We start from the raw sequence: 9427 nt of genomic DNA, 5'->3' as shown, positions 1-9427 counted from the left end.
TTGCCTCTTTGGCAGGTCCAGACTTTTCCCGGGACTCCCTCCTGGCTAGCCGTGGTGCACTAACCCCCTGCAGGCTGTGTTCACGCCGCCAACCCCAGTCTCCTCCCTGTACTCCCACCGAAGCCCGAGTCTCAGCTCCCAGCCCCGCCCTCCCTGGCGGGTGAGCAGACAAGCCTCTCGGGCTGGTGAGTGCCAGTCGGCACCGATCCTCTCTGCAGGAATCTCTCCACTTTGCCCTCTGCACCCCTGTTTTTGTGCTCTCCTCTGTGGCTCCAAAGCTCCCCCGCTCCGCCACCCGCAGTCTCCACCCGCGAAGGGGCTTCTAGTGTGTGGAAACTTTTCTTCCTTCACAGCTCCCTCCCACTGGTGCAGGTCCCGTCCCTAATCTTTGGTCTCTGTTTATTCTTTTTTCTTTTTCCCTACCCAGGTACGTGGGGAGTTTCTTGCCTTTTGGGAGGTCTGAGGTCTTCTGCCAGCGTTCAGTAGGTGTTCTGTAGGAGTTGTTCCACGTGTAGATGTATTTCTGATGTATCTGTGGTGAGGAAGGTGATCTCCACATCTTACTCTTCCGCCATCTTCCCCTTCTCTGCACCAAGTCTTAGTTGCAGCATGCCGGATCTTCACTGCAGCATGTGGACTTCTTAGTTGCAGCATGAGGGCTCTTAATTAAGGCGTATAGGATCTAGTTCCCCAACCAGGGATTGAACCCGGGCCCCCTGCTTTGGTAGCGTGGAGTTTTACCCACTGGATCACCAAGGAAGTTCCAAAATTAAAATAATATTTTTTAAGAAGGGAATATTCTTAAGAGAAAAGCTACTGTTTAATCATTTCAAAGATGCCTTCTCTGAGATATTTGCAATACCTGTATCTAACAAAGGACTTTTATACTATAGAAACTATAAAGAACTCCTACAAATCATAAGATAAATATATTTTTTAATAAATTTATTTATTTTCTTTATTTAGTTTTGGCTGCATTGGGTCTTCGTTGCTCCACACGGGCTTTCTCTAGTTCCAGCGAGTGGGGGCTACTCTTCTTTGTGGTGCACGGGTTTCTCATTGCAGTGGCTTCTCTTGTTGTGGAGCATGGGCTCTTGGCATGCGGGCTTCAGTAGTTGTGGCACACGGGCTCAGTAGTTGTGGCTCGAGGGCTCTAGAGGGAAGGCTCAGTAGTTGTGGCACAAGGGCTTAGTTTCTCCACAGCATGTGGAATTTTCCTGGACCAGGGCTCAAACACGTGTCCCCTGCATTAGCAGGCAGATTCTTAACCACTGTGCCACCAGGGAAGCCCCCAGTAAGATAAATATAAACAATCCAATAGAAAAAGATTTGAACAGACACTTCACAAAAGATGATATATAAATGGCCAATTAACATATTTAAAGGTGCTCAAAATCATTAGTTATCAGGGAAATTACAAATTTAAACCACAATGAGATACCACTATATACCAACAGAATGGCTAAAATTAAGACCAAAAACCCAAATGTTGGTGAGGATGTGAAACAACTGGAACTCTCGTATATGGTGAGAGTAGAATGGTACAGCCTCTTTGGAAAACATTGTAACTCAATCTATTATTGCTGAGCATACCCCTAACCTAGGACCCAGCAATCCCACTCCTAGGTAAATATCCAACAGAAATGAGCACATATGTTCACCAAGATATAAACAAGAATATTCATAGAAGTATTATTTGTAATAGCCAAAATGGAAACATCCAGCAGCAGTAGAATGGATAAACAATTGTAATATATTTATATAATAGAATCACAGTAATGGAAAGAAAACAAACTACTGATATATAAAATAACAAGAATGAGTCTCAAAAACATCATGATAAGTGAAAAAAAGCCAAACCCAAAGAATAATAACGTATGATTCCATTTATATGACATTCAAGAACAAGCAAAAATGATCTATGATGGTGAAAATCAGATAGTGGTTACCCATGAGTCAGGGATAGCAATTGAAAGGGGCATGAAGGAGGCTTCTGGGTGGCTTGTCATTTACTGTTTCTTGAGTCAGGTACTGGTTACACAGGTGTTTCCAATTTGTAGAAATTCATGAAACTATACACATTATATACTTTTCTCTGTATGCTATGCTTCAATAAAATGTCTATCCCAAAAGACTTTTACCTAAGTTATATTTCCATAAAAGGTTTTTAAAATAGTAAGACAAAGATTTAAAAACCCACAGGAGGGCTTCCCTGGTGGCGCAGTGGTTGAGAGTCCACCTGCTGATGCAGGGGACACGGGTTCGTGCCCCGGTCCGGGAAGATCCCACATGCCGTGGAGCGGCTGGGCCCGTGAGCCATGGCCACTGAGCCTGCGCGTCCAGAGCCTGTGCTCCGCAATGGGAGAGGCCACAACAGTGAGAGGCCCGCGTGCCACAAAAAAAAAAAAAAAAAAACCCACAGGAGAAAGGACAATGTATATAAAAGAACAACTCACAAAATAAATATAAAAAGGAAAAAATATGAAAAGATACTCAACCTTAACTGATAATTAAATAAACACAAACAAAAGAAATGAGATATTTTCAACTGTCCAATGGCAAGGATTAAAAACATGATAAAAGGATTAGGAAGGGTATTTTTATTCATTATTAGTGGAAGTATAAACTTGCACTAACTTTTCAAAAGGCAATTTGGCAATGTATATGAAAACTCAAAATGTACCCAGCTTTTGAACCAGAAATTTTAGAAATGCTCACCACAGTATACAAAGATAGATGACAAGAAAGGTCACTGCCATGGTGTGACAGAAATTACACAGAAGTCCTTGAAAATGGGGCTGATTAATAAGTCATGTCATACGCATACAAGAGGAAAATATGCAGCTGTTAAAAATCTCTTTTCAGCTCCTGAGTCTTCCAAATTTTTGTTTAAACACAAATTACTTTGATAGTAAGAATTTTTAAAATTGCAACAGTGATACCTGGCACACAGGGTATTGCAAGGTTTAAATATAATGTCTTAAGTGTAAGAATTTGTCACAATGTCTAGCATGAGATATCAATAAGTATTGTTTTCCTTCCCTGCCAGGTAAAGATGCAAGGTAAATAGTTTCGTATTTAAGAACTCAGGCTCTGCTCTCAGAGAGAACTGAATTCAGATATTGGCATTCCCATTTATTAGATGTCATGATTAATTAATTTATCTAACCTTCGATAACTTCACCTATAAATAAAAGTAATCGTAATACCTAACAAATTGGATTATTTGGGGAATTAAATGAGCTTAATCATAAAAGTTACTCTTCTTACTGCCTGGCACATAACAAGCTTTCAGTAAATATTAACTGCTAATATTTGTATGTCAAAGTAAAAGGGTAGCTACAGGCATGGTTTGACTTTTTTTTATTGGAGTAAGTAGACTTTTGGATCCATGTAGTGAATTCAAACATGAGCAAACAAAATAGATGTCCCTTAGAGAACAGATTTGTGCTTGCTAAGGGGGGATGAGGGATGAGGAAGGGATGGATTGGGAGTTTGGAGTTAACAGATGCAAACTATTATGCATAGAATGGATAAACAACAAGGTCCTACTGTATAGCACAGGGAACTACAATATATTCAATATCCTTTGATAAACCAGAATGGAAAAGATATGAAAAATAATGTATATATATGTATAACTGAATCACTGTGTTGTACAGCAGAAATTAGCACAACATTGTAAATCAACTATACTGCAATAAAAGTATAATCGCTATGTCCTAAAAGTGAAATATCTTCTATCAGCAAGTATTCATTGAGTAGGGACTATCCCAGCTATGCCAGTGACCAGCTGTGCAACCCCACTGCCACTTGCTTATGCACTCTGGGACTCAGTTTCCTCATCTGTAAGATGTGAATAATAATAGTATTCACTTCTTAGGGTGATTGTGAGGATTAAGGGGGTCATGCATATAAAGTGCTTAGTACAGTGCCTGGTGCAATGTAGACTCTTTATATGTTAGCCCCTGTTACTGCCACTAATATTATCATTCTCATCATCATCTGTATTATCATTATCATTACTATTACTACCATTATCAATATTATTACATAAAGTAAAAACAGGGAGTTGCAAGACAGTTTGTATATCATGAGCAAAATTTAGCAAAAGGAAGACGTATGTTAACTATATATGTATGTAAACATAAAGAACAAGGGAGACAGAGAGAGGTATATAGATGGAAATTAATCAAATATTCCATAGAATTGGTTATTTGGGATGAATGAGATCATGAGATATTTTCTCCTTTCAGGTTGTACATTCCTAAAAGAATTTGAAGTTACGGTGCCACTTCTATATCATGAGATACATATGAGAGGGGAAAAAGTGACAAAACAATAAAGATTTTTTTGAAAGGGCAGAAGGGAAAGAACTGAATATAGTCAGGGGCATCATGAATTCCAAGCTTGAAAAGGAGAAGGGCAGACCTATGGGCTGCTCAGGCTGTGCTGAAGTCCCAGATGAGAAAAAAAATGTATTGGAAAATAATTTGAAAGGCATGGGGCTTACTGATTCTTCCTGATCATCACAGTTTTCTCCCTGAATTGAGCCAGAACATAAGAGAGCCCCTTGTGCTGTCATGGCTTTTGTTTCCTGAAGAGTTGCATCCCTTTAGTTCTGCCTCAGCAGGACACCTTTGGCTGACATGAAGACATATGTTATGCCACACACAGAGCAATCCTATCCCTGTATTTATCACAGAATCGCTGATGAGGACATGGCTAACCCATCAGAGAAATGTCTTGAAACATCAACGTCAGGAAATCTTTGCTGCTGAGAAGTGGCTCACTTTCTCTATATGGGTGAGATAAATAAAGCAAATGATTGTGTTTCCTTCCCTTTATGTCATGGCTTCCAGAAAGCTCAGAAAAATAACTATAGCTCAACATAATTATGAAAGATCCTATGATCTACATATACACATTTCAATTTTGCTTTAGTTTTGCTCTACTTCCCTAGTCCTAACTTTTTATGTGTTTATACAGATACATTTTATGGTATAAATAATAATATACTAAAGATATAAGGCTCATCATGTGTGTGCCAGGCATTATTCTAAACACTTAATATTAATTCAATTGATCTTCACAACAATGATAAAGGTGTAGGTATTATTATTACCGTCATCATCATCATCATCCCCATTTTACAGACAGGGAAACTAAGGCACAGAGAGGTTAGAGACTTGCCTAAGCTCACAAAGCTATTAAGGACATTTTGGCTCCAGCGTCTGTGCTCTTAACTACTACTGCTTCCTTGTTTCTAAGTGTCCTAACCTAGGTCGCAGGAAGAGGAACAAATAACAACTTACCTGGAACTTAGTTATGTCTGACTTGTGGAGCAAGGGCAGTGGCCTAAAAAGGCAGATCTATTGAGAGGCGGGGAGAAGAAAAGAGAAGAGTCGGGATGGCATGGAAAACCCATATCGAAAGTTCACCAAATCATCAGGCTAGAAATCCATAAATGCCAGCTGGTAAAGTGGTCGTGCTGTAGCCAAGAAAAATGGGAAAGAACATTTGTTTTTCCCACAGATCCCCATCATTCAACAGCACCACCCTATCACAGACCTCATAAACCTCCCAACACTCACTCTCACCCAACACTGACTCCAGAGACCCACGCCCCATCACACACCCTTCAGAACCCACCCATCACTCCAAATATTCCCATCATTCACCCTACAGATTCCCCCATCACAGACCCCACAAATGCACCATCGCACACACACCCATCAATTACCTTACAGACCCTATCATTCATCCCACAGCCCCCCGTCACAGACACCACAACCCCAGTCACTGACTCCACAGACCCCATCACTCAGCTTACGGACCTCTCATCACGTACCCCTGGAGACTCTTATTAGTCATCTCAGAGCACCCCTCCAAATAATCACCCAGTAAATTCACATCTTTACAAAGCCCATACTCACCCATTTCACTCTGCCCACAGACCACCAGCCCTGTCTCACTTCCATTCTGAGTGAACCCTCTATCGTCCTTCATCCCCTGCTCTGATGTTAAGAACCGAATTCTTATTCTGGCGAGGTCCACCTGGTGTTTCCAGAATCAGTCACAACTTCCTCCAACTACTTTCTTGGCCCTTGACCCCCACCATCGGTACAGTCTGTCACTCTTCCTGCTCATGCGCAGTTGCTCTTCCTAATGCCACTGATGATAGTAGCCCGTAGCATTGTTGCTAGTAGTGTTCTGTAATGGCCTTGACTGTATGTGGCTGGCCAGAAAAATGGTCGCACCAATAAACCTTCAAGGGAGCAGACATCTTTACAAAGGTTACCACCCTGTACAGCAGAGAAATGTGCCTCTTAAAGTTTAGAAGAGATGGGATTTGGGGAAGAATTTGAAAACTTGCGATAAGAGTGGAGCCCTAAAGGCTAGTGATGGGCGAGTTATACTCAAGTTTTTGGGGGTTGATGAGAACTCGTATGTACAAATGTACAGCTGAGGACCACAGACCCCCATGGGGAGATACCACTGCAGAAATGTGGGAGGGAGGCCAGGAATATTAGATCTCCCTGGGAACTATTACTGGGAAGAAGAGAGGCAAAGCCGGGAATGATACATTCCTCTAGAGATCGGTACCACTGGGGTGATGGGGAGAAAGTATGGGGTGGTAGTCCTCTCCAGAAGATAACATTAGGGAGATGGAGGAAAGCATAGATACTATTGGGCTAGGAGAGGTGAAGGCCCGGGTTGGTACACTCCTCTGTGAGAGATACCACTGGGGCAGATGGTGGGTGGGGGGACAGGGTACAATTCTGTACTCAGGGAAAGAGACGTGTGAAGAAAGTGGTACTGGTAAACATAAGTGCAGAGAGAGCTGGAGACAGAAGCCCAGGGGGAATTGGGGCAAGGTGGGGTCCTAATCGGAGACTAGGTGAGAATCCAGACCTGATGGTGACCCACCAGGCCCACTTTACATCCTCCTCCTGGAAATCTACCCCAGAAAGATGAGGGGTGACCAAGATACGAGGGTCAGAGCTCTGGTATCAGGCGAGGGGCTCTGGGCCTCTGTGAGGCCTAGAGGAACAAACAGGGGACAAACCAGTGCTCAGGTTCTGAACCTTAAACACTCTACCATATTAATCATACTTTACCACTTAGGCATGTGAAAGGCAAAATGCATGTGATACTAAAGGAGATTATTGCAATAGGGATAAAGGCAAGGAAGGGGACCTGGGGTTTTATAGAGGCAGGTAAAAAAGGAGTCATAGTTGAGTCATGAGGAAGGATGAGGACAGGTCTTATCTTGGAATATGCAGAAGCATTGGGGACTGCTATGAACTGAATTGTGTCCCTCCTAAAATTCATATGTTAAAGCCCTAACCCCCAATGTGATATTTGGAAATGGGCCTTTGGGAGGTAATTAGGGTTCGATGGCATCATGAACCATCATTATGGCTCACCAGGGTGGTGCTTAGGTCAAATGGGATTTGTGCCCTTATAAGCAAACTACATAAAGAAGAGGCTGTGTGAGGACATAGTGAGAAGGTGGCTCTCTGTAAGCCAGGAAGAGAGCTCTCCCCAGGAAGCAAATCAGCCACCCCTTGATCTTGGACTTCCAAGCCTCCAGAACTGTGAGAAATAAATTTCTGTTGTTTAAGCCACCCAGTCTATGGTATTTTGTTATGGCAGCCTGAATCGACTAATACAGGGACCTTTGTAGTTCCATTTCCTGGAACACAAAAGGGTAGGGGGATTTCTTCACGATCACTGCTTTCCAGAAGCACAGGCCTCCCTCAGATATAAAGTGCAACACTGTCAGTCACCTCCATTCCAGCTCACTCTGCCCCTCATGGCTTCCATTCCTCCTTCCTCTACCAATCATTCAAATCTACTCCCTCCCACTGTGCCCCAGATTTCCTCCATTCAATCACACTGTTTATTCACTTCCATTCACTCTGCTTCATGGCCACCATTCACACACACTGTACCTCATATTAATACCTTTTTTTTCAAACAAAAGTTCTCACATATTTATTACTGAACCAAAGAGAACATAGAAACAAAGAGAAAAATCACTTTTCTAATAAAACATGTCCAAATGTCCAGAGAGCAGTGATGTTTTCAGCTTGATATAAGATGCTAGTGACCTTGATATAGCATAAATATGTGTGCCATCTCATGTGTGCCAAGAACCCAGCTTGGTTCTTCTCCACTGTCTCCTCTTGAAGTTGTAGCTGATTTTATTACCAGTTTAATCCGAATCCATTGAGGAATGGGACTATTCTGCTTCTGTTTCTTGGCCGGGAATCACTTGATCCTGAAAGTCTGTGAGAAGAAAGACATGGTGAGGAACAGAATCAATTGCACACACACCACAATGGTTGAGAAAGGGAGAGAGAGTTAACACCTTTTTTATTGTGGTAAAATACAAATAACATGAAATTTACTATTTTAATCGTTTTAAAGTATACAATTCAGTGTCATTTAGTACATTCACAATGCTGTGCAACCATTACCACTATCTAGTTCCAGACCATCTTCATCGTCCCAAAAGAAAACCCCGTATCCATTAAGCACTCATTTCCCATTCCCCTCTGCCCCCAGCCCATGGTTACCACTAAGCTACTTTCTGTCTCTATGGATTTGCCTATTCTGGATATTTCATATAAATAGAATCATACACTATGTGGCCTTTTGTTTCTGGCTTACTTCACTTAGCATAATGTCTTCAAGATTCATCCATGTGATGGCATGGTATCAGTATTCATTCCTTTTCATGGATAAATTGTAGAGCTATACCACATTTGGTTTATCTACTCATCAGTTGATAGATATTTGGGTTGTTTCCACCTTTTAGCTGTTGTGAATAGTGCTGCTATGAACATATGTATACAAATTTTTGTTTGAACTCCTGTTTTCAGTTTTATTGGGCATATACCTAGGGGTTGAATCGCTGGATCATATGATATTCTATGTTTAACTTTTTGAGGAACAACCAAACTGTTTTCCGCTGTGGCTGCACTATTTTACATTCCACATCAGCATTGTAGGTGTCCAATTTCTCCACATCCTCCTATTTCTCCACATGATCCTATTATAAATAGAATTATGTTTCTTAATTTTCTTTTCAGATTGTTCATTGCCACTGTATAGAAATAAAAGTGATTCTTATATGTTGATTTTGTATTTTGCCACTTTGCTGAATTTAGTTATGAGCTCTAATAGTTTTTTGTGAATTCTTTAGGAATACACACACACACATATATATAAAATCATAACATCTGGGAATAGAAATAGGTCTACTTCCTTTCCAATTTGGGTGCCTTTTATTTCTTTTTCTTGACTGAAAATTGCTCTGGCTAGACCTTCACGTACAATGTTTAGTAAAAGTGGCAAAAGTGGGCCTCCTTGTCTTGTTCCTGATCTTAGGGAAATGCTTTCAGTCTCACTATTGAGT

Source organism: Lagenorhynchus albirostris, chromosome X, assembly GCF_949774975.1.
Source record: "Lagenorhynchus albirostris chromosome X, mLagAlb1.1, whole genome shotgun sequence".
Lineage (NCBI taxonomy): Eukaryota > Metazoa > Chordata > Mammalia > Artiodactyla > Delphinidae > Lagenorhynchus > Lagenorhynchus albirostris.
The sequence above is the reverse complement of the archived record's forward strand: the minus strand, read 5'-3'. Positions refer to the sequence as shown.